At 48.1% G+C, this 21,785-nt stretch overlaps 1 long non-coding RNA gene and 1 pseudogene across 1 annotated transcript; one reads left to right on the forward strand and one right to left on the reverse strand.

Moving 5' to 3' along the window:
* Window positions 1–3,153: 3,153 nt before the first annotated feature.
* On the reverse strand, window positions 3,154–4,367 carry LOC102257214 (annotated as a pseudogene).
* Window positions 4,368–16,582: 12,215 nt separating this feature from the next.
* On the forward strand, window positions 16,583–20,725 carry LOC102255406. The gene is made up of 5 exons (XR_313957.2): window positions 16,583–16,722; window positions 17,072–17,457; window positions 18,977–19,040; window positions 20,187–20,294; window positions 20,536–20,725. It is a non-coding gene; the product is annotated as an uncharacterized LOC102255406 (long non-coding RNA).
* The last annotated feature ends 1,060 nt before the right edge of the window (window positions 20,726–21,785 follow it).

The following is a 21,785-nucleotide window of genomic DNA, read 5'->3' on the forward strand; positions in this document are numbered from 1 at the left end:
CAGCCGCATCAGGGGGGCTCTCCCGCCTGCTCAGGCGCCCCCACTGTCTGCTCCTGAGGCCTCCTGCGCCGAATCCGGCTCCCTTCAGTCCATGCCAGCCCCCCGGGGTGTGAGGCTGGAACGAGGCCGGCCAGCTCAGTCGGTAGAGCACGAGACTCTTAATCTCAGGGTCGTGGGCTCATGCCCCACGCTGGGCGCCAGTTGTTGGGGTCCAGCCCCAGCAGGTCCAGGGGTTCCCAAAGGTGTGGATGGACGGAGTTGGCGAAGAAGGAATGACACGGAGGCAGCGTTCAGTCGATCAGCGAAGCGAGGTTCTCCAGCCAGGTTCCTAAAAATTGAGTTTTAGAGGGTAAAGGAGAGGAAGAGAAAGATCAATGTGAGCAAAACATTGATCCGCTGCCTCCTGCATGCCCCCTACTGGGGATTGAGCCCGAAATCTGGGCATGTGCCTTGAACAGGACTTGAACTGGCAACCTTTTGGTGCCCGGGACAAAACCAACCAACTGAGCCACACCGGCCGGGCATCCCCTCTCTATATTTGTAACTCCATTCTCCAACCACGAGGAACTTGGCTTTTATTTCCACAATACTGTATATTTACATATTTGCTCAATTCTAGAATTCCAAAAAGTAACTTCAAATTGTTCATTCATGCCTATGGGGAAAAATGCCTACCTAGTAGAGTTTAGTATTTGTTTAGAGTTCTTTTTGTCTTTAACCTGAAGGCATGTGCTCTAAATACTATATTCAAAAGTTGCGTAAGTTCATTGGTTTTATTTTTTTCTCACCCTTAAGTATGTGTCTCTTTTTTTACTGCAGCACTTTTATTTTTCTCACAATGACTTGTTCTTGGAGCCTCATGTTCACACATGACAGTAGAAAACCAAAACTTGTTATCTCTTAAAGAATTGAGAATTGTGTACAAAAATTTTACATAAATTAAAAGGATGAATTGCCCAGCTGATGTAATTCAGTGGATTGAACGTAGTCCCATGAACCAAGAGGTCCCAGATTTGATTCCCAGTCAGGACACAGGCCCAGGTTGTGGGCTTGATCCCCAGTAGGGGGCGTGTGGGAGGCAGCCTATGGATGTATCTCTCTCATCGATGTTCCTATGTATCTCCTCTCCTCCTCTCTGAAATCAATAAAAATGTATTTTTTAAAAAGCATCAGGTTTAAAAAAAAGATGAATAAATTTAGAGGTGAAAATGCAAATTGTTTTCCAACTTAAGGCAAGAAACAAGTATCCTAGGTATTCTGGCAGGAAAACATCAGCTAAGAAAGGAAAATAGGTCTAGGTTCTCTAGATCCCTTCTGCTGCCCTTCTTCTAGAGCAGCGGTTCTCAACCTGTGGGTCACGACCCCTTTGGGGGTTGAACAACCCTTTCACAGGGGTCGCCTAAGACCATCGGAAAACACATATATAATTACATATTGTTTTTGTGATTAACCACTGTGTTTTAATTATGTTCAATTTGTAACAATGAAATTGGGGGTCACCACAACATGAGGAACTGTATTAAAGGGTCGCGGCATTAGGAAGGTTGAGAACCACTGCTCTAGAGCATAAGCAGATTTATTCCTGAGCCCATGCACTACCCACACTCCTTGCTTTCCAACCCTAAGCCCTCTTAGCCTGGTGTCACAACCTAATGAAAACGGTCTTGCTCCTTTTTTTTTTTTCTTGTCTTGCTCCTTTTATAAAGTACTATCATTTATTCTTATTTTTTTAAAAATATATTTTATTGATTTTTTACAGAGAGGAAGGGAGAGAGATAGAGAGTTAGAAACATCGATGAGAGAGAAACATCGATCAGCTGCCTCCTGCACATCTCCCACTGGGGATGTGCCCGCAACCCAGGTACATGCCCTTGACCGGAATTGAACCTGGGACCTTTCAGTCCGCAGGCTGACGCTCTATCCACTGAGCCAAACCGGTTTCGGCTATCATTTATTTTTGAACCATTAACTTATTTGTGATTATATTACAACATGTAATTCTCAAAACAGGAATCTGCCTTTCAAGCCAGTAAAATAAAAAACAGATAAGAGTTTTTAGAAACTAAATTTCCTATTTAGTGAGGTAACACAGTGATAAAGTGTGAAATACTATTTTTGAGGTCATCATAAGATGTGAATGACCTATGTCTCATGTGTTCAGGGTTCCGGCTCTGGAGAAGGGCCGCGAGCAAATGACAGAGATGAGACAAGAAATAATAATTTGTAAATTGGGGGGCCAGGCGGGAGCTGAACGCAAGAGGGAGGACTCTGCTTGTGCTCAGGCCTAGCCATCCTTTTATTCAGTTTGGGATACACCTATAGCCCTTAGGCAGGCAATTTCCAGGAACAGACAGACTATCTTATCAGTAAGGATTTACATGACTATCTGGTGGGGAAGTTGCTTCAGCTACCATTGTCTCGACTAAACAGTGGGTGCATATCTCTGACCTTTGCCAGGGCTCAAGGGTCACCAGCATTCCGGGCTCCTTGTCCACACCTCTCTGCTAGTGAAGATAATAGGCGGCTTCCCACAATAAGATTAGTCATTCTCAATGTCTAATTGATTCCCTAACAGTTAAACCTTTTTTAAAAAACTGTATTTTCATTGATTTTTAGAGAGAGAGTAAAGGAGAGGGATAGAGAGATAGAAACTTTCCAAGTCTCAAACTCTCCCAACACCATCAGACTGGCAGGACAGAAATGACAGCTGGTTCAGGACTCATGCCAGCTTCTAAAGAAATCCTGGACTAGGCAGCTTCTGCAGGTTAGTACCCTGAACAAATCAGGAATGCGTGGTCTCCCCAGTCCTCACCAGGACACTGGATTTCTCTTGCACAATCAGGTTTTCGTTTCGGCCACCAAGTGACCAACCACATGTACAAGGGTTTAAATCATAAATATGGCCCTAACTGGTTTGGCTCAGTGGATAGAGCGTTGGCCTAGGTTCGATTCCAGTCAAGGGCACATGCCTGGGTTGTGAGCTCGATCCCCAGTAGAGGGTGTACAGGAGGCAGCCGACCAATGATTCTCTCTCATCAGTGATGTTTCTATCTCTCTCTCTCTCTCTTCCTCTCTGAAATCAATAAAAATATATATTTTTTAAAAATCATAGATACGTACCAACAGAACAGTTAACTTGAATACAAGATCAGATACAAGCTTCAAGGACAATTTCTTTTCAAAGGCTCATTCCAGTTCCATGAGGCCAGCATGAGTTGTATACATTTGCTAGGGCAAACTCAGACTTGATCAACTCACACAGCAAATGCTACTCATCTGCCCGCAGTATGTTTAGAAGCATTTACAGTGGACAACGGACGGGCCCAACTTGTCGTACTCTTGCTGATCCACATCTGCTGAAAGGTGTACAGTGAGGCCAGAATGGAGTCATCGATCCACATCCAGTACTTGTTCTTCGGCAGGGCAATGATCCTGATCTTGATCACAGCCGGGGCTGTGATCTCCTTCTGCATCCTGTCGGCAATGCTGGGGTACATGGTGTTCCTACAGACAACATTGTGTTGGCATACATGTCCTTCCGGATGTCAACATTACACTTCGTGATAGAGTTGAATGTGGTCTCTTGGACGCCATACCCAGGAAGGAGGGCTGAAAGAGTGCCTCCGGACATGGGAACTGCTGGCTGATGATGATCACCTGCCCCTCAGGCTCATAGCTCTTCTCCAGGATGCGGGCGGACACTGCAGTGGCCATCTCCTGCTCGAAGTCCGGGGCTACGAAGCAGAGCTTCTCCTTGATGTTACACATGATTTCCCATTCACTGTGATGGTAAAGGTGTAGCCACACCCCGTGAGGATCTTCAGTGGGATAGTTGGCCAGGTCCCAGCCAGCTAGGTCCAGACACAGGATAGAGAATGGGAGGGAGTGGACCTCATTGTTGGGCATAGTGTGGGTGACCCCCATCCCCAGAGTCCATAACAATATCAGTGGTGCAGCCAGAGGCATACAGGGACAGCACAGCCTGGATGGCCATGTACATGGCCTGAGTGTTAAAGGTCTCGAACATGATCTGAGTCATCTTCTCATGGTTGGCTTTGGGGTTCAGGGGAACCTCGGTCAGCAGCACAGGGTGTTCCTCGGGGGCCACAAGCAGCTCGTTGTAGAAGGTGTGGTGCCAAATCTTCTCCATCTTCATGTCATTCAAGACGGTGAGGATACTGTGCTTGCTCTGGGCCTTGTTGCCCATATAGCTGTCTTCTGCCCCATGCCCACCATGATGCTGGTGTTGGGGGCATCTGGCAATGGAAGGAAACACAGCTGGGGGAGGGGTGGAATCATCCCCAGCAAAGCCAGCTCAGCACAGGCCATAGCCAGTGTTGATGACATCTCTTCTTCCATGGCGACTGGAGGAGGAGAAAACAGTAGTCTCGGAGAATGGAATAGCACAGAGCAAAGCTGCGAGCGGAGTGTGGGCCCGCTGCAGCGAGTGAAAACAAGTGTGTTTGTTATTCATTTGAAATGTGCTTTGGTTCTGTTTGTATTAAATTTTAGGACTTTTTCCTCCCATCTTGGAGATTTTACTTACTTTTTCAAATACGTAGAAGAACGACATGGTTCCAAAAGGCAGGTCTGTACAAAAAGGTATATTCAGAGAAGTATCTTCTCCCCTGTCCCCTCCATCCTGTCCTCGCAATTCCTGCCCACTGCCTTCTGGTAATCAACCTCAGTTCTCTCTGCTCTTTCCTTCCTAGGTTTCTTTATGCTCAAGTGAGGAGGCAAATGTATATTTTCTTAATTCCCCTTGTTTCTTATACACAAGTAGCACACTATAGATATTCTTTCCCACTTTGCCTTTTTCACTTAGCTTTATATCCTGGAAATCACACCACCTCAATTCACAGAGGTGTGTGCAAGAACTTTTATTCAACCACTTTTTTATGTATGAGCATCTAAATAGCTCCTCTGCTGCAATGAGCAACCAAGTACATATGTATTTTCATATTGTTGGGAGTATATCTCCAAGGTAAAGTTCTAGAAGTGGGGTTTCTGGGGCAAAAGGTAAATACTTATGTAGTTTTGTTACTAATGACAGATTCCTCTCAGTAAGGGCTGCATTCCCACTAGCAAAATATAAGAGGGCCTGCTTTCCCACAGCCTCGCCAACAGGGTGGGTTGCTATACTTTTCAATTTTGCTAACCTGATAGGTGAGAAATGGAATTTCAGTATTGGTTTTTGTGGTAAAATTTCTATAACATAAAATTTACCAATTCAGCTATTTGTAAGTGTACAATTCAGTGGCATTAAGTATATTCACAATGTTGTGCAACAATCACCACTGTCCATTTCCAGAACTTTTTTTATCCCCCAAACTGAAACTTTAGCCATTAAACAATAACTCCTCATTCCACCCTCTCCCCAGCCCCTAGTAACCTCTATTCCATTCCTTTCTGTACCTAAGAATTTGACTACTCTAGGTATCTCATATGAGTGGAAATCATATAATAGTTATCTTTTTGTGTCTGGCTTATTGCACTTAGCATAATGTTTTCAAGGTTTATTTATGTTGTAGCATGTATCAGAAGTTCATTCTTTTTATGGCTAATATTCCATGGATTATATAGACTGTGTTTTATTTATCCATTCATTCATTAACAGACATTTGAGTTGTTCTCATTTTTTGGCTATTATGAATAATGCTGCTATATATGAATATTGGTATACAAGTTTTTATGTGGGTATATTTTCATTTTTCTTGGATATATACCTAGGAGTAGAATTGCTGGTTCATATTGTTGCAGAAAACTGGGGGGAAAAAATCAAACAATGCTTAAAGAGCTTGGAATTACACTTTTTAATTTTCACCAGTGGGCTTAGAGAAAAATGAATTCAAATTCTAAGCAGAGCTACAAGCAGAATTTTCTATTAAAGAGCCAGCCCTATGTGTGCTTAGTGGTTATCTTGTTGATGGCCTTGAAAAACAACACATTTCTATCCAACTAAAAAATACACCTGGCATAGCATGAGAGTATGGGCCTATCTAGCCTCTGGCCTACAAAGTCAGACAGCTAAGTTTATCTTCCTTATTATTCAAGCAGGCTAGAAAGCAAAGTTATTTTTTTCAGAATAAGAGGCTGTCTAAAAAAATAGCAGAGAATTTCAAACAGTAGTTTTACAAAATAAGGGTTAGCCTTCTCAATATGATAATTTCATGTTTAACTTTTCTGAGAAACTGCCAGACTCTTTTCCACAAGGCTTTCACCATTTTATATTCCTACCAGCAATGCACAGGGTTCCAATTCTTCACGTCCCTAGCAACACTTGTTATTATGTCTTTTTGATTCTAGCCATCCTAGTGGGTACGAAGTGGTATCTCATTGTGGTTTTGATTTTTATTTCTCTAATGATTAGTGATTTTGAGCTTCTTTTCATGTGTTTATTGTTAATTTGTATATCTCCTTTGGAGAAATGTCTATTTAAGTCCTTTGTCCATTTTTTTAACTGGGTTGTGTGTGTTTTTGTTGTTGAGTTGTAAGAGTTCTTTATATATTCTGGAGATTAGTTCCTTATCAGATTTGTGACTGTTCGCTCCCATTCTGTGAGTTGTTTTTCAATTTTTTGTTGTTTGTTAATCCTCGCCCAAGGAAATTTTTCCATTGATTTTTAGGGAAAGTGGAAGAGAGAGAGGGAAAGACAGAGAGAAACAATGATGTGAGAAAAACACATCGATTGGTTACCTCCCACACGAGCCCCAACCAGGGCCTGGGCCAGGGAGGAGCCTGCAACCAAGGTATGTGCCCTTGACTGGAATCGAACCTGGAACCCTTCAGTCCAGAGGTCGATGCTCTATCCACTGAGCAAACTATCACTTTTTTATAGTATCCTTTTATGCACAAAAGTTTTTTTTTTTTAAATATATTTTATTGATTTTTTACAGAGAGGAAGGGAGAGAGATAGAGAGTTAGAAACATCGATGAGAGAGAAACATCGATCAGCTGCCTCCTGCACATCTCCTACTGGGGATGTGCCCGCAACCCAGGTACATGCCCTTGACCGGAATCGAACCTGGGACCTTTCAGTCCGCAGGCCGACGCTCTATCCACTGAGCAAAACTGGTTTCAGCTGCACAAAAGTTTTTAATTTTAATGAGATCCAGTTTATCTCAGTGTAGTTTGAATTTGCATTTTAATAATCACAAGTGAGGTTGAACATGAGATATATTTTTCCCTTATAGAAGTTTACAGTCTGATTAAACTAGGCAAAACAGATAAAGCCATATATTCTGAATGGTATACGCTAGTTTTCAGTTTCCCCACCTGTAAAATGGAGCTGTTAGACCAGTGGTTCTCAACCTGTGGGTCGCGACCCCTTTGGCGGTCGAACGACCCTTTCATAGGGATCGCCTAAGACCATCCTGCATATCAGGTATTTACATTACGATTCATAACAGTAGCAACATGACAGTTATGAAGTAGCAACGAAAATAATTTTATGGTTGGGTCACAACAAGAGGAACTGTATTTAAAGGGCCAGAAGGTTGAGAACCACTGTGTTAGACAAATATGACCATTAGAAGAGTATGCTTGCAGCCCTGACCGGTTTGGCTCAGTGGATAGGCCTGGGGACTGAAGGGTCCCGGGTTCGATTCCAGTCAAGGGCATGTACCTTGGTTGTGGGCACATCCCTAGTGGGGGGTGTGCAGGAGGCAGCTGATCGATGTTTCTCTCTCATCGATGTTTCTGGCTCTCTATCCCTCTCCCTTCCTCTCTGTAGAAAATCAATAAAATATATATTTAAAAAAAAAAGAATATAATCTTAAAAAAAAAAAAAAGAAGAGTATGCTTGCCATTAGTAGGAAACCATGAACACCTTTCTCACTGGATTCTTTAGTCTTAGGACTCTTCCTTCAGAGACTATATCTTGGTCACTCGGAGTCTGTACCACTGGCTTGTGGAGAGTTTTCTCATGGTTCTGGCAGATGCCTTTCTCCCCAACATGCTCCTCTCCTCATTCCCATCAGGATATGTAGCATTGTTATCCAAGCCAGAAAGCCAGCCGTTGGCCCCACTTGACTTCCATCTCCAGTTAACCCTGTGACATGGCCTCCACAGCCTCTCCCTCACCCTGCCCTCGGTATCCCCAGCTGCTGCTGTCCAAACCCGGGCCTGGACTCCAGCACCAGCCTCCTCTCCAGGCCCCTGGCCGCTAGGCTTTGCTTCCAGTCTTCATGGGGCCTCAGGAATGATTTTTTAATTTTCCTTTGATGCTTTATTTGTATCCTGCAATGTGGTAGGTTGAATAGTAGCCCTTCAAAACTTGATGTTCACTCGGAACCTCAGAACGTGACCTTATTTGGGACAAAGAATGGGCTTTGCAGATGCAATTAGTGAAGGATCTCTGGATGAGATCATTAGGAATTTAAGGGGGACCCTACACCAGTGACTGGTGTCCTTATAAGAAGAGGAGACACAGAGGCACACAGGGGAGAAGGCCACGTGAAGGTGGGGCGGGGACCGGAGTGATGCAGCCACCAGCCAAGGAGCACCAGGAGCCACCAGAAACCGAAGAGGCAGGAAGGATCCTTCCCTGGGTGCTCTTCTCCTGGAAGCACGCCCCTGCCTTTCCCTTTCCTTCCCCCTCCCACTTTCCCCCCCTCCCACCCCTCCGTGGCGGTCCCAGGCACATCACAGTTAGCTTCCTCACTCCCAAGCTCCAAATGAAAGGGCGAGGACTACGCCCTCCATCTTACCCTGTGTCCTCCATTTTGGGGCAGCCATGTGCTTGGCAAGGAGCTTCTTCCCGGAAGTCTAAGCCTCTGCTAGCCACACCCAGGAACAAGACACCGACTTGCGCCTGGCCAATCGGCAGGGCCCACAGTCCCCTCTCCTACCCTGACTCCACCCCCCTATAAAACTCCTCTTCACGCCGGGCTAGGTCTCTCTCTGCCACTTGGCTTACCGTTGCATCGGTGACTGTGGTCGGGGAGCCGAACTAGTTCGAATAAAAGACTCTCTGCTTTTGCATCGGACTCGGCTGGCTCCCTGGTATGGTCTAATGGGGATCTTGAAATCGGGGCATAACACAAAGGCCCTTCCTTTACCTCTATACCTTGTTTCCTGAGCCCATTTCTTTTAGGAATTACTTTTTCTACCTCTATGATTTTCCAAATATATGTTCTGTTATAATTTGGGTTTGGGCTCTGAATTATTTCCTAGCCAGAACCCAAGTAAAAAAAAAGAGAAAAAGAGAGACAGGATCCTTCCCATGTTAAAAAAAAAAAAAAGAAAAAAAGAAAAGAAAAGAAAAAAAGAGACAGGATCCTCCTCGGAGCCTTGGGAGGGAGCATGGCCCTGTGCCACCTTGATTTTGGACGCCCCAGGGTCTCCCAATCTGGGAGATAATAGATTCCTGTTGTTTTCAGTGACCCAGTTTGTGGTCCTTTATGATGGCAGCCCCTGGACACTAATGCACACAGGTAGGCCGTGTTCATTGTGGAAAACATGATAAAATACAGATAAGTGAACAGAAAAGAAAAAAAGTAAAGAAAAAACGTACACAAGCAATTCCATCCCCCAGAGATAATCACTGTTAACATTTTAGCATCTATATTGTTAGAGTATTATTTCTGAAATACAAATTTCTAAAATCTCTCCTAAATGCCTTTGGAATAAAATCTAAAACTCCTTAATCGGGCCTCCTAGAACACAGCCTGCTTGTCACTGTAGTGTGTGGATTCTTGACTTTGTGTAGAAAAGATTTCATAACACGAGTCCAGGTGGCTTTTGAGAGTGTGTTTGTTAAAGCTGGGGACAGTGAAACAACGGGGGGGCTTAGGTAGGAGAAGCAACAGGAGAGGAAAAGTCAGAGGAAAGGGGGCCATGGAGATAGGTCCGGGGGGTTAGCCCAGCTTGAGCCGTCATTGCCCACCGCTCTCCTGGTTACAAGTCTCATGGGGTCCCCTAGAGTTTAGGAGAAAACCAGCAAAGACACAAGGCATAGACATGCTCTTTGGAGGGCGCACTGTGGCTCTTTTGTCTTGAGGCTTTTTATCTCTCTTTGGCCTGCCAGAATCCTAGGGGAGGTCTCAGCGGAGGGTCTTCACAGAATATTGATTAGCTTTGCTTTCTTTTAAAAAAAATTTTTTTTAATTGACTTTAGAAAGAGAGAACAGGAGAGAGAGAGAGAGACATCAATGTGAGGGAGAAATATCAATCGGCTGCCTCCTGCCCGCCCCCTACTGGGGACTGAGCCTGCAACCAAGGCTGGTGCCCTGACTGGGAATTGAACCAGCGATCTTTTGGCACCTGGGACAATGCTCAACCAACTGAGCCACACCTGCCAGGGCTCATTAGCCTTTCAGGTGTGTTCTTCAGTGTGTTCATTCATCCAAATGTGTGTATAGAGGGGACGGGGTTCTTTTCTGGTTAGTTTCCTTTAAAAGAACGTCATTAAGATTGTTATTGAAAAAGGACCCAGGACCAAGTCCATTCTGTCCCGAGAGGATCTGAAATTTGCTCCTTAGTGTCCTTGGTTAAGGAAGGTAAAACCTTGTGACTCACTCGCTCGCTGTAAATTGCTCAGATTGGTTGGCCTGTTTCGTTGTATTGTCTCAGCTTCCCTGTTCCACTTGTCAGGGAATCTGCCCAGCTTCTTACCGTCCTGCCTCAGTGACTCCTGGGGCCTCTCCCATTCCCACTTCTGATTCCTGGATCCAGGAATCCTGGAGCTGACATTCCTCTGAGGCAGGACAGACCATAAACACACAAACAGAAAACCAATGCCCAGTTCTGGGAGCAGCTAGGGGGCGCGGAAAGGCAGGGTTTGTGTCAGGAAAGCATCCTATTTCCTCCCTCTCCCCAGAGGGAGACAGGACCGAGGTGGGAGGGCAGCTCCCAGAGTTGGTGCTATAGCGCCCTCTGCTGCTGTGAGGTTCCTATGTCACCTCTTTATCTGGAGGTCCAAGCTCCAGCCTGTCTGCTCCCACAGGCCTGCAACCGTGGTCCCCGCCAGGCCTGGCAGCTTCCAGGCGCTGTGTGGGTTAACGGCGTGGCCAGGACCATGCAGCCTCAGCACAGGCGAAGCAGGGCACCTGGCAAGCAGAGCATTTGCCCTCAAAGAAGTCTTGGATTCAGCTCCTGGAAGATGCCCCTGTTCCTGTGGCCAAGAAAGACCCTGTGAGGGAAGGCCTTCCCCTGGGCAACAGGGATGGTCCCTAGTCTGAGCCTTTTCAGGCGTGGCTTCCTTCACCACACACCGTGGCCTTTGTGCAGCCCTCGCTCAGGTTGGCACTGTTCCCGCCGCCCCCCCCCCCTTTCTTCTCAGGGTGGATGCTCTCTGTAATTTGGGGGTTTCTAGAGGTTGGTTTTTTGTGTGTGTGTTTTTGTTAATCCTTACCCGAGGATATTTTTCCCATTGCTTTTGAGAGAGAGAGAGAGAGAGAGAGAGAGAGAGAGAGAGAAACATCAACGTGAGAGAGACACATTGGGTGGGTGGGAAGGGAACCCACAACCCGCAACCGAAGTACGTGCCTTTGACTGGGAATCAAACCTGCTACCATTCTGTGCCCAGGCCGACACTCCAACCACTGATCCACACCAGCCGGGGTGGGGGGTGGGGTTCTAGAGCTCTTAAAGCACTAACTTTTATTTTCTTAGTGTTGGCAGTGAAAATAGCACCAGGTATTAGACCAGTGGAGTCAGACCAAACCTTGGTTCAGCAACCTTGGTACTTGAATTCTGGCTAAGAAAGACTCAAGACTCAAACTATAAAAGAAAGTTTATTTATGAAGTTACAGAGGTAGAAGAAGTGAGCTGTAGAAGAAATGGGCTCAGGAAACAAGTTACAGAGGCAAAAAAAGGACCCTTGGAGCTTAGGAGAGAGAAAGGCAAGAAAACCATGCCTGGGGGAAGGGAGAGGGGAAGGGAGAGGGTGTGCTCCTGGAGAGAGCCGCACTCCAGCTGAGGTCTCAGGGGAGGATCCCAATAGAATATTTATCAGCTTTCCCAGTGTGTCCTTTCAGGGCTGGCGCCAGGGCAAGGGTCATTAGTCAACACAGCTGGTCCTGATGTCAGCCATAGTGTGGCTTGTCGGGTTTGGCTGCTTGTCTGGGCCTGGAGCTGAAACACAGCTGAGGTCTAGGTGGATTTGATGCTGGTCAGAGCCTCATTGTCCTGGGGCCTTAATGCTGAAGGGCTATTCTCCGGCCCCCTTGTTTGTTCCCCTCTAAGGAGGTGTAACCTGTATGGCTAGCAACATGCCTGGGGAGGAAAGGTCAGGGGAGCGTCCAAACCATATGACGAGCGATATGAAAGGTCAGGGATCTAAACCGAATGACCAGTGATAAGCTAGGGAAGCATAGGTCACCCTGGGGGCAAGGTTCTTGTTTTACCAGTTATCCCCATTGCTATGCACCTGGGGCGTTCCACCCTGGTGGCTTTCTGTACCTGCCCATCATCCTTGCTCTGCTCATGCCTAGCTGCCTACCGCATTAGCATTATTTACTTAGTCTCTTTAGAGAGGTTAGCAGTTGAAGTTTTTTTTTTAAATATATTTTTATTGATTTCAGAGAGGGAAGGAGAGGGAGAGAGAAATAGAAACATTCAATGATGAGAGAGAATCATTGATTGGCTGCCCCCTGCATGCCCCAACTGGGGATTGAGCCAACAACCCGGGCATGTGCCCTGACTGGGACTATGAACCGTGACCTCCTGGTTCATAGCTTGATGCTCAACCACTGAGCCATGGTGGCTGGGCTTAAAGTTTTATTTCAGATGAATTCTAACTGCCAGACTTGATATTTTTTATTTTAAAATACTCAGGGGCAGGGGGCCTGCTGAAAAGTAAAAGACCAATCAGTCAAACTCCCATCACTTAAAAATGATAAAATATGAAGTGGCATTCCCCTCAACTGGCCGGACCCTTCAGCCCCGCACTGCAGAGCCCCCGGAGGCACAGTGGGAGCTGATCACTGGAGGGGCCACAGCGCACCATGCAGGCTGAAGGGGAGAGCAGTTTTTAGGGTTAAATAGGCAGGTTTAGGAAGTTTTAGGAATTTAGGAGAGAGAAAGGCAAGAAAACCATGCCTGGGGGAAGGGAGAGGGGAAGGGAGAGGGTGTGCTCCTGGAGAGAGCCGCACTCCAGCTGAGGTCTCAGGGGAGGATCCCAATAGAATATTTATCAGCTTTCCCAGTGTGTCCTTTCAGGGCTGGCGCCAGGGCAAGGGTCATTAGTCAACACAGCTGGTCCTGATGTCAGCCATAGTGTGGCTTGTCGGGTTTGGCTGCTTGTCTGGGCCTGGAGCTGAAACACAGCTGAGGTCTAGGTGGATTTGATGCTGGTCAGAGCCTCATTGTCCTGGGGCCTTAATGCTGAAGGGCTATTCTCCGGCCCCCTTGTTTGTTCCCCTCTAAGGAGGTGTAACCTGTATGGCTAGCAACATGCCTGGGGAGGAAAGGTCAGGGGAGCGTCCAAACCATATGACGAGCGATATGAAAGGTCAGGGATCTAAACCGAATGACCAGTGATAAGCTAGGGAAGCATAGGTCACCCTGGGGGCAAGGTTCTTGTTTTACCAGTTATCCCCATTGCTATGCACCTGGGGCGTTCCACCCTGGTGGCTTTCTGTACCTGCCCATCATCCTTGCTCTGCTCATGCCTAGCTGCCTACCGCATTAGCATTATTTACTTAGTCTCTTTAGAGAGGTTAGCAGTTGAAGTTTTTTTTTTAAATATATTTTTATTGATTTCAGAGAGGGAAGGAGAGGGAGAGAGAAATAGAAACATTCAATGATGAGAGAGAATCATTGATTGGCTGCCCCCTGCATGCCCCAACTGGGGATTGAGCCAACAACCCGGGGGGCATGTCTGACTGGGACTATGAACCGTGACCTCCTGGTTCATAGCTTGATGCTCAACCACTGAGCCATGGTGGCTGGGCTTAAAGTTTTATTTCAGATGAATTCTAACTGCCAGACTTGATATTTTTTATTTTAAAATACTCAGGGGCAGGGGGCCTGCTGAAAAGTAAAAGACCAATCAGTCAAACTCCCATCACTTAAAAATGATAAAATATGAAGTGGCATTCCCCTCAACTGGCCGGACCCTTCAGCCCCGCACTGCAGAGCCCCCGGAGGCACAGTGGGAGCTGATCACTGGAGGGGCCACAGCGCACCATGCAGGCTGAAGGGGAGAGCAGTTTTTAGGGTTAAATAGGCAGGTTTAGGAAGTTTTAGGAATGAGGGGTTCCATGGGGAGAACCACAGGCTGCAAAGCTGGGAGCTGCCCAAAGGTATACATTTCAGAATAAGGGAGCTGCCAGGAGGTGTGAATTTACAGAGTAAAGGGAAGGAAGCCACTCACTCAGAGAAGGAAGAGGAGGCCAAAGGGAATAGAAAGACACAAGGGAGAGAAGAGGGGAACCTCATGTGAGGTTTGAGCTCTGAAGCTGCTATAGACCAATCAGGGGGATATCAGGACACAAAGACCTGCAGCCTTTATAAACCTTAGGAAAGGGACTTAGTGGGACTCTCTCCCGCTCCCCGCGTGGGAGTCTGTGCTTGTTTCTCAATAAATTTCCACCTTTTCCACCTTTTGTCCGTGGCTTCATTCTTCGAATCCACCTGGACAAGAACCCAGGAAGCTACCTTTGCATCCTGCCCAGTTCGATATTCGAGTTTCAAAGGTCCAACAGAAACCTTTGTGGATGAAAGGGGCCACATGCTAACCTGACAAGCTCAGGGAAGGCCTGCTAGGCCAGTGGTCGGCAAACTCATTAGTCAACAGAGCCAAATATCAACAGTACAACGATTGAAATTTCTTTTGAGAGCCAAATTTTTTAAACTAAAACTATGTAGGTAGGTACATTGTTATTAACTTAATTAGGGTACTCCTAAGCTGGCCTTTGCTAAAAATGTCCTCAATCTGATTGAGGTACGTTCGCTGAGGTCGACCCCTTCCAACTCTCCCATCCACACTCGTCTTGTATACTTGTTTCGTCTATCTCCTTTCTTTTATTGATTTTTTACAGAGAGGAAGTGAGAGGGATAGAAAGTTAGAAACATCGATGAGAGAGAAACATCGATCAGCTGCCTCCTGCACACCCCCTACTGGGGATGTGCCCACAACCAAGGTACATGCCCTTGACCGGAATCGTCTATCTCCTTTCGTTCATCTATATGTCCAAACCATCTCAACATACCTTTCTCAATCCTCGACACTACATCTTCTTTCACTCCACAACATTCCCTGTACATACACGCCCGCACGTGGTATTTTGTGGAAGAGGCACACTCAAGGGGCCAAAAAGCCGCATGTGGCTCACAAGCCACGGTTTGCCGACCACTGTGCTAGGCGGTCTTGCAAACTCAGAGACCTAAAGTAACCACAAAGGATGATCTGAAATTAAACTTTAACTAAAAGCAGTATGGTGGGTAGCTATATCCTAGGCCAGTATCTTCACTGACAAGATCAACATTTACCTACCTGAACTGAGCCTATCTGTCTCTTTGCATCTATAATAACACATCTTGAAATGTCTGGGTAACTTGTAACTTCCCTTTTTCTGGACCCCTTGGTGCACAACCTAATGTGCCAGGACAGACACCACAAACTCCTTCACTGTTATCATGTTAATTGATCCTGCACCCACCTAAGTACGTGTCTATCATTTTACTTTTTATCCAATCCTAGGGGTTCCCCTCCACCCCCTATTTGTTTTCTCCCGCCTCTCTAATCTATCACCAATGGATTTCATGTAACTCACCTACATCTCTTCCTTTGATTGCAGTGTATAAATATAGATGTAACCTGCCATTCTCCGGAGCATTATCTCAATCCCTTGAGGTTCTGCTTCCCGGCAATTGTAGATTTTGGCTCAAATAAACTCACAAAAATTCTTTATGGGTTTGAATGTTTTTATGTTAACACATTCACATACATACACTGCTGGCACAATTTCATAATATAAAAAAGTAGAAAAAAACAAAATGCCCATCTATAGGGTATTAGTTCAATTAACTGAAATAATCATGCATTCGAACAGGAACTCTGTATTCCCATGGTTCTCAAGGCACACGTCAGGCAGGCTGCATGCTCAGCAAGGTTAGCTGAAATACAATGTCGGGGTCTGAAAGGTTCCAAGTTGGGCCAGGGTCACACAGAACCAACTCAAGGCTCAGTGTAATCAAAATTATATTTATTCAAGGCATCTGGGTGCAGACAGGCTGAGTTCCAGAAAGAAGTCAGCAGCGAATGGGAGAGGAAGCAGGCTTTTTATGTGCTTAGGGAAAGCTGCAGATGGCTTCGAATGACATGTATCTGGGCTGGGCTGCAGGCGGCTTCTGTTGACGCTTGTATCTGGGCTGTGCAAGAGTTGTAGTCTCAGAAGTCCTTGTAAAATATTCTCTCAAGGGGAATATGTTTTTGCAAAGCTTAGGCTTGCAGAACGCACTTAGTTCTGCAAGAAGACACACAGCCCCTGGGGGCCACCATCTTGGGCTCTGTCTTACCCCTCCCTGTCCTCTGAATTAGCCAATCACACAATAATGGGAAGCCGGGCTCTGAGCCCTGACCAATCAAGTCAGAGTTCAGAGTGAGTGGCAGACCCCGGGTCAGGAAATGAAACCCCATCAGACTTCCCGTTGGATGTGCTTTGCCCTTGATTTCCAGCTGGGAGAGCACCCTTCTGTGCAGGGGTAGATGGCCTTGCAGATCCAGTTTCCAGTTTGCCTCGTTCCTGCAACATCCTTGAGAGCGTTTCTAACACTGTGAGCTTCCAAGGCAGTGGTTCTCAACCTTCTGGCCCTTAAAATACAGTTCCTCATGTTGTGACCCAACCATAACATTATTTTCGTTGCTACTTCATAACTGTAATGTTGCTACTGTTCTGAACCGTAATGTAAATATCTGATATGCAGGATGGTCTTAGGCGACCCCTGTGAAAGGGTCGCTCGATCGCCAAAGGGGTCGCGACCCACAGGTTGAGAACTGCTGTTCCAAGGGAAGGGCCTTTGCCAAAAATGTTGGCTCCAAGGATTCTGAGTGCGGGATGGGGGCTGCAGACTGTGGGCGGGGACTGGACACAGGACTGGACCTGAAGCTCTGTTTGCACCACAGGCTCGGGGTCCTCTTCAAATGACTCCGGATTATGGAATCCTTGGCCTCAGTCCCCACCACCCCCTGGCACTGCCCCTACTGTCTGGGGCTTCAACTATATTTCTCCTCTAGCGGCCATGAGGCAAGCCTGCCCAGGCATTGATTTTCTCCCTCTGTCCCTCGCCCTCAGTTGTCCTTAGTTGACTCACAAAAAGCTATGTGTTAACTGCTTTTTCTTCAGAGCAAGTGAAAGCAAAAGAAAATAAAATGAGCCATAATCACCTCAGAAAAAAATTATCTCAGTGAAGCCACTGGATACACAGTGGGAAGAACAGGAAGCAAAGTCCAAAGTCTGTTTCTGGGTCTGGACCAGCCAGAGCAGGAGGAGAGAGGTTGGCCTCCTCAAGGTAAGAGCCGGGGGACAGGTAGGGGCACCAGGGTAGGAGAGCTGCCTCACCAAGATGTGGGAGTCCAGCAGGGGGTTGGAACAGGGCAGCAGGCTCAGCCTCAGGGAATGGGGTCCTCAGCCAAGGGAGGCCTAGATTCAGCAGGGACATGATTTGCAGGCAGGAATCAGATCTGCCTTCTAGAAGGGCAACTGAGGACAAAGGGTGAGAGCCAGGTTAGCCGACACCCTGGCCTTGGAATGTGTGGGGGGAGCTGGGCAGGGAGTGTCAGTGGGTCAAGGACCCCAGCTGCTCCTTTCTCTGAACCCAGTGGGGCCACCCCTCACCCCACTACCACCTGTCAGGTGACCACCCCCTCAGGTCCTCCCCAGATGTGTCCCATGGCAGGTTCTTATCCATGGGTCCTGCTGGGAGCAGTGAGCTGGGGGAGGAGGGGTGCCAGGAATTCTGAGCAGCCAAAGGAAATAGCCTGGTGGACAGGGAAGGGGGAGGGTCTGCTGGTGAGTATCCCCATATGACCTGGGGAGCAGAGGAGAGGGGCCCAGGGCCCCAGGAGCCAAGCCTGGGTTTTCTAGGTATGGGGGGCACAGCTGGAGGGGCTGAAGAGGATGGGCAGGAGGTGGGGCAAAGCCTGGGCTGCTGGCCACAGGAGCTCCCTCAAAAAACAGTTTCCCAAGGTGGGTGCAGAGACAGTGTGGGAAAGGCTCACCTGTCTGAATTCAAATAACGGACTCAGAGACAGAGTCTGGCAAAAAGGAGACTTTTAAAACTTTCTCGAGAGGGGGGTGTCCGTTGGTGCAGGCTCACCTGAATTAGCTGGCACAGGCAATATTTATCCTCTTGTGTGAAAGTCCCTCCTCCAGTTCTTTGGCTGAGTATATGGAGTTTACATTCTATCCCATAAGTCACCTAGGTCTTATTGTCTCCTATTTGTGTGTGTGTGTGTGTGTGTGTGTGTGTGTGTGTGTGTGTGTGTTTTAATTGGCTGAGGCCTTTTCTAGTTGTCTCCACCTCCCTTTGTCTACAGAATCTTCCTGGAAAATGTGCTACCAGCCAGGTGCACAGCTCTCATATTCTCTCCCCACCTCCCTTCCCTCATCCTGCTTGCTCTGGGGAAACTCAGTAACTGACTGGCTACATGCTGTTTCTTTTCTATGAAGGTGAATAAATCATAGAGCCATGTCTCCTGCAACAGGAAGCCCCAGCCAAGCTGGGGAGCTCAGAGGCAATGGAGGGTGGGGGGGTAGGTGAGCTCTCCCCGAGGCCTGCAGAGGGCACTCCTGAGCCCAAAGCAAAGCCTGGCCCTGGGACTCCACAGACAATCCCCCACCCCCTCACCCCCAGAGAATGGGCCTGGTCCAGGGCCATTAACCCTCAGGTCTCTTGTTGTCCAGGTGATCCCCTCAGGGCAGGATCCCTGTGAGGTTGGGACCAGGCTTCCCCCTTGGAGGAGCAGATCCCAGAGGCCCTAGGGCAATTGGAGTGTGTGGGAAGGTGACTTGGGGTGTTCTCCCTACAGGTGTGAGCTCTGATTCCTTGAGAAGATGCCCGTAAAAGAAAGTACTGCATTCATGCTCAGTTTGGTGAGATTCAGCCAGGCCTGGCCATGCCCAGCCGCCAGTTACTGGGACAAAAACAGGACTCTGGTCATTTCCCCCATTGACAGGGTGCACCCAGGACAACTCAGGGCCTATAAGGGGGCCCACTGCTCCCCCTGGGCTAAGACCCCAGGACCATGGGATGGGGCATCTCAAGCATCAGGCCAGGAGTTCTCAGAGCACCCAGGTGTTAGGGGCAGAAACAGAATATTGGGGACCAACTGAAATTGTAAGAAATATTAATCATGCCCTGTTAACCCTGATTGTTTTGTTCTGATGAAAGAAGACACATTCTGACCTGGCTGGGAGCTCACCTGGAAATGCAGCCCATCATCCCCACCAGGGAGCCGCCTGTTATCATGGAAAGACTAACAACCTAGTTGTAGAAACCAGAGCCTGGAGCCCTTCCCATATTGCCAGCCCTTTGAAGACCCCCAGCCTTTGCATACGCTCAGGCCTTTGCAAATCTCCAGCCTGTATGACCTGTAAACTGCCCATTTGGCATACCCTTGCCTACTTCCCCATGTAATCTTTGTCCTTCTACCCAATATAAGCAGCAGGTTTATGGTGGGGCCCAGAGCAGATGTTTGGGGACGACCTGCTGCTCACCTCACTGCCAGCAGTATTGGAATAAACGCTCTGCTGAATTGGCTCAGGGAGTGACAGGCAGCACAGACCCCCTGATTGTCCGGTTACACAGGGACCCCTCAGCCTCCATCCCCTGCTGGGGGAGTCAGAAGGGCCACATCCCCCAGAGCCTGCAGGACCCTCTACCGTGTGCCCAGCTCACCCTCTGAGCAGCTCCACTGGCCACTTGCTTTCTCCCTCCAGCCCAGGGGTTGGAGAGTGCCATCCCCATGACCTATGAGGTGGCAGGGCCCAGAGGGCCAAGGGCCATCCTGAGGCCACCAGTTGCTCACTACAGAGGGTGGAGCAGAGCCAGCATCTGCCTTGAAGCCCATTCTTCCCACTCAGCTCAGTGGATGGCGCCATCTTGAGTGTTCCTCTTCCCTCTGGTTCCACCCATCCTGTCAGTCCGGGACCCTGAGCCCCATAGTCCCCTTATTGTGTCTATCCTGCGGGGTGAGCCTGGGGTCACAGGTCACCCTTCCCCTTTCTTCCTCCATATAGGGAGCAAGTGGTCTGAAAATATTGGCATCAGGGACCAGTGCGCTTGTGCTATCCGTGGGCGTGGTGGCAGTAGGACTCATAGGAATCGGCGTCTACTGCTACAATAAGGTCAGAGCGAGCCTGGGATTAGCATCTGGGGATGTCTGGGGCTGGCTGGGGATGGGGGTGGGGGCTGCATTTGGTAAGAGCAAGGGCTGGGGATGGTTTGATGGAGGCACAGTTCAGATCCAAGAAGGTAGTGGGGCCCTCCATTGGCCTGGAGTCTGGCAGTCCCTCCAAACTGACTGCCCATACCCTCCTCCCATTGTCAGCTCCGGGCCCTGTCTGACACACCCACCTTCTTTTGCAGGCCAGCGAAAACAAGACCCAGAAAATGCATTGACAGGAATCCTTTCCAATCACCTGGCCAGAAGGAGAAGGCTCCACCTTCTTGGGGAATGTGTGAAGCAACATGCTATACACAGTTTATATTTTGATTATGAACAAAGTCAACTTTTGAGCAAAATAAAAATTAATTAAATACACATTGATTGAGTGCATACTGTGTGCCTGACTCTTCCAGAACCAGACTCCTTATCCCAGGATTCTGGGTCCTTTGAGACCCAGCCCTGGGCCCTCCCCACACCCAATTAGACCCCACCTGGCCCTTCCCCAGGGCTGCCTGACCTGATTCATCTTTCAGACCCAGGGCGGCTGGCTCTCTGGGGCCTCCTCAGGGCCCGAAAAGGGAAAGTCACCTCTGTTTCTCCTCTACAACACTCACAGTCCGTACCAGCTGTGGGATTTCCCCACCAAACTGTTTCCAGTTCTCCGTGGACACCAACTTTGTTTCCTCCGATTTAACTCAATTCTGACACCAACAGGAGTTATTGAAGACCCCACAGGTTAAGGGTTCAGTCCCACCAACCTGCCCCAACTTCAGATGCCAATCCCAGATAATGGGTCCCAGGTTACCCACAAATTTCTTTCCAGGGATTCCCACAACTTCTCCTTGGGTTCAATAATTTGCTAGAAGGGCTCTCAGAACCCAGGAAAATGGGTTAGATCATTGGTTTATTATAAAGGACTAGTGGCCCAGTGCACGGGAGGTGGGGTGTGTCCCTCAGCTGGCCGGCACCCTCTCCAATCTGGGACCCCTCAGGGGATGTTCACAGCGGATTGGGGATAAACCAGCAGTCACATCCCTCTCACAATCTGGGATCACTTGCTCCTAACCGCTCACCTGCCTGCCTGATCACCACTAACCACTCTGCCTGCAGGCCTGCTCGCCCCCAACTGCCACCAACTGCCTCCCCACCCCGGCTGGCCTGCTTACTCCCACTGCCCCCCACACCAGCCTGATCACCCCCAACTGCCCTCCCCTTATGGCTTGATCACCCCTCACTTCCTCTGCCTCGGCCCTGCTACCATGGCTTTGTCTGGAAGGACATCCGGAAGGTCTCCCAGAAGGTCTCCTGGTCTAATTAGCATACCTCCCTTTTATTAGTATAGATATGACACAGGCCCTGGTTTGGTGGCTCAGTTGGTTGGAGCATCACCCCATGCACCAAAAGACTGAGGGTTCAAATCCCAGTCAGGACACATACCTAGGTTGTGAGT

Source organism: Myotis brandtii, unplaced genomic scaffold, assembly GCF_000412655.1.
Source record: "Myotis brandtii unplaced genomic scaffold, ASM41265v1 scaffold386, whole genome shotgun sequence".
NCBI lineage: Eukaryota > Metazoa > Chordata > Mammalia > Chiroptera > Vespertilionidae > Myotis > Myotis brandtii.